At 28.0% G+C, this 4514-nt stretch overlaps 1 pseudogene; it reads right to left on the bottom strand.

Annotated features, from left to right (window-relative positions):
- Nucleotides 1-392: 392 nt before the first annotated feature.
- Nucleotides 393-511, bottom strand: LOC120595081 (uncharacterized; annotated as a pseudogene).
- Between the last annotated feature and the right edge of the window lie 4003 nt (nt 512-4514).

Here is a 4514-nt window from a genome sequence, read left to right as displayed (position 1 = left end):
TAAAAGCTGTTAAGTAATAGTCGAGATTTACAAATTTTAACAGAATGATCTACCACTTCCTGCTTTAGGGGTTGTGGCCCACTAGAAAAGGACAGTTGTATAAACACATGCATTAAATCAGAGTTACAGAAATTCCTGTGTAATTGCCAGTGTGAAAGTGGACTGCGAACGAAGGTGAGGTTAACACTGATTGTGGAGGATAACAAAAGGATTCACAGAGTAACTGACTCTGCACCTTGAATTTGGAAGTGAGCGATAGTCATTTGGCAACAGAGATAATGTTTCTGCATGCCTATGAGTTCTTTTTAATTTTTTTTTTTTTAGGCGAAGCAACCCTTGGTTGACTTCATAGATTGCAAGAACCTTGTCAGCTTATAATCCCTTATTTTTTATGCCTACAGCACCTGGTCTTCCTAGGTGGTCTCCCATCCAAGTACTAACCAGGCCTGACTCTGCTTAACTTCCAAGATCAGACGGGATTGGGCTTGTTTAGGGTGACATGGCCATAGCCTATGAGTCCTTAACACTGATGAATGAAAAGTATAATTTCTCTTCATAAATCATGTATATATTTTCCTACGCAAAAATATTTTTATAATACCACCTATTAACATTTCTTTGAGCCTCATTCCACCTGAGAATGTAATCTATTTTGAAATGAAAATAATGTGGGCTTTGTATATTAACCTTGGAACATTTTAATATATAACACACTGAAGAATATCCATTACTGCATAAATAATATTCTTTTAATTTTAAATTAACCAGAATTTTTATTATATTTCTGAGAAACCCCAGCGCTTTCTTCACAATTATTATTAAAGAATAATCCAAATAGGACATATACATTTTAGACTATATTATTTTTTCTCAGTGTTTCTGGGAGGTTTGTGAACAGAACCTGCTGAATACAATTATGTTAGCAATTTGTTTTGTTTTTCAGGTATGTTTTTATTTTTCCACTTTTTCAAATAAAAGTATCCATGCCTATTGTCTTACAAACAGCAGGTAAAAAAGCTGCCATACAGAATGTTACCAATAAACTTTATATTTATTCAGGTTTTAGAATTGTCCTTGCCAAAAAATGTCACTTAAGACAAGGGCAAATGTGAAGGCTGAATGAATATAAAATTGATAGTAATTATGGTAATTACAAATTCAGTTAATTTTATGTAAATTCTTTTTATAGTGTACTCTTTAAGCAAAAACAAGGGGAAAAAAATGGACTTCTGATGTATTAAGTTCTCACAGTCTCCTTATCAACAAATACCAACAGATATTTAGTCTTCTCTTACATAGGTTGATTGGGACTGTGTCTACTTTTAGTTAATAGCCATAAAAATGTGCCTATTTTGGACTCTCTTTAGAATATGGAAGGAGTTATTGTGGTAATTATTAATTATTTCCCTCAGCTTAGCAATGAAACAGGAAAAGTTTCATTCAACATATGACCACAGTAGAATTATAGTTACCAAAATACAAATAAACAATTATACAGTCTTGGTGTGCAGGCCATTCTATACCAAACTCAAAAGGCAGAACACAAAAGGGAAAAATCCATTTAATAAATTACATTTAAAAAATTCATATGGCAAGAAATTAAATTTTCGAAAATAAAAGAGAAAGGAGAAGACATATAAAATATCAAGCTAAGGTTTGGTTATGAATTTGTATGTGTTTGTCAAAACTCAGAATGTAAACTCAGATTTACACATGTAATTGTATGTAAATTTTGCATCAGAAAATAATCAATTTGAACTTTAGTTAATGAAATTAATAATAAAGTTTGTATTTAAAGAAAAGTGCGCTGATCTCTGCAATGTATTTTAAATTGTATCCCAAATTAAATTGGATTAACATGTAGATAGGGTGAAGATTATATAGATTAATTTGTTCTATACCACGTTTAGAAAAATATTAATGGTAGAATCTAGGTAGCAGACCAATACCATTCACTGTAAAAGAACTTTAATTTTGCAACATTTGAAATTTTCATAGTAAAATGTGGAAAAAATTATAAATAATGATCTCTAATAAATATTATAATGCAATTCATTCCTGATATAAAAATCAGTAAAAGCTACCAGTAAGAAATTTAAAAGAAAACACATAAAAATGTAAAACTTCATTATTAATTAGAATAATGCAAATTTTTAAATGTGATGTTAATTTACTCTGTTATTCTGGTAAGTAAAACAAATTATAATATCCAGTGTTTGCAAAAGTGGGAGTGGTGAGAATTATATGTAATGTCAGTGTATATGTAAATTGATACAATCTTTTAGAAATGCTTCCTTTTTATGTGTGTCCAATAAATTTAATAACATTATCTTTGATTTGCCAATTCAAATTTTAGAAATAAACCTTAAAACAATTGGACACAAAGATATGCATCCATGCATTTATAATTATCAAACTGAAAGTATTAATCTTAAATATTCAGCAAAAACTATTTGACTAAATAAATTTGGTACATAAATAAAATTTAAGTTTATAATCCTATTAAAAGTCTTGATTTATATTCATTGACATAAAAATATGCACATTTATTTTTGAGTGAAAACAATTAAGAAAATTTGTGTAAATATATACACAAAGAAATGTTTAAAAATTTAGAATAAATGTGGAATGCTGTAGGATTGGCAATGTTTACTCTTTATTTTTAACACTTCAGTATTCTAAAAATAAAAATAAACAATATTATAGGTCAAAAACTGAGGAAATGTTTGACCTCAAATACGATAAATAATATTTTTAATATATATTGAGTTCTAAGAATTCACGATGAAAACTACTAACATTAATTAACTTTAAATATGTCTTTCATGTGCTTAGAATCTGAATTTAAAAACATTTTTGAAAAGGTTTTTGAACAGCTCTATAAGGTACATTAATTTTATATAGTCTCAAGTATGAAAATGATCATAGTGAAGTAAAATTTATTGATTTATATTTATATTATTATGTATTCTAAGGTATACTGGAAATTGTTTAAACTGTTCTAATTACCTAAAGGAAATGTACCAGTTTATATGAATAGACTACCATCTCCTCAAAGTGAAATTCTGAGATAACTTTGTCATCGTATTGTGAAAGAGATAATAAATAGTGTTTATATGATATCATCATCTATTAGTTTGAAGAAGAAACTAAATTTCTTTTCAATGCTGCGCTATTCTGCAGCAATTAGATCAATTTTGGACAGTGGGCAGTAGAATTAAATATGATTCACATTCAGGATGGTGTACCACTCAAAATATGGAATAATAAATTTCTCCAATTAACATCCTCTTACCCATACAACTTCTAAACAATTTAATACATTTAAAGTTTCTTTGAGTGAATAGCATTTTAAAATATTGCCCACAATTTTAACCTGCTCAAGAAGACTATCCTATATTTAAACATCAAGTTAAAACAATATTAAAGATAGAAATCTAACACAGAAATACATACATAAAATAGACAAATTTATCTGCTTACAGTTTTCTAATGTCTGACTTGAATCGAGAGCCCCTATTTTTTTTTAGCAAATTTGAATCTATCAATTTTATATGATTAAAGAAATGATAGCAGGCTATAATGTTAAAGTAGATTTAACAGAAGTTTACAAAACTCTAAGAAAGGGAGTGAAGTACAAGAGAGTCAGTTATGATTGAATGAAAAAAATGATCTCAACAAATGCAATTATTTTAGATTTTCATTATGTAGTACACTATAAATTAATTCCTTGTGGAACTTTTGAAGTTAATGTTTTGAGGAAATTTTAAATTCTCAGCCTCTTGAAATTTGATTAATTTCAAATTTGATTAATTAATGAAAGCTGTTCAGACGTGCCTCTAGAATCGTATGAGATTTCACCCTGTATCAGATTTTTAGTTCTTCATTAAAACTGATAATCTTTGCACAAAATTATCAAAGCAAAACAATTGCTTTACATTCTTTTCCTTTTCTGTTCATTTCTTAAAAAACTGTCAAAGTTGACAGAAATCATAGTAATTTTTTTCTAAACTTATTCTTTCTCAACTTTTTTACCCTTTGTACTCTTGACAACTCTGGTGCAAATTTCACTGTAACAGATACAAATACAACTAAGGCTCCTACTAGAATTTTCCTCTTTTCCCTATTTATTTTTGTCTATTTTTTAAAACAGTGATTTCTACAATAGAATCATCCCATGATATTATTTATTCCTTCTCATTGCCTGCTGAAAATTAAGGAATTTAATATTTTAAGAAGTCTATAAATGAATCAAAACTTTTTATTCATTTTGAGATGATTCATTTGAGATGAATCAAAACTCATCTCAGATTTATTTTATTTTATTATGCCCTAAATTATACAATATTTTCTGGAATAATCTATTTGAATATGACAGAGCAAAATATATCCTTTAAATGTTTACATTCTCAGGTAAAGAATAGACATTAAAATTAATGATATTTTCAAGCACGCAGCTACTTTACACAGACTTTTTAGCTCATGGACTTTATATGCACAAAAATAAATGCCAC

This window comes from Pteropus medius, unplaced genomic scaffold, assembly GCF_902729225.1.
Source record: "Pteropus medius unplaced genomic scaffold, Ma_sr-lr_union100, whole genome shotgun sequence".
Classification (NCBI taxonomy): domain Eukaryota; kingdom Metazoa; phylum Chordata; class Mammalia; order Chiroptera; family Pteropodidae; genus Pteropus; species Pteropus medius.
Note: the sequence above shows the minus strand (reverse complement) of the source record. Positions and strands in the feature narration are given on the sequence as shown.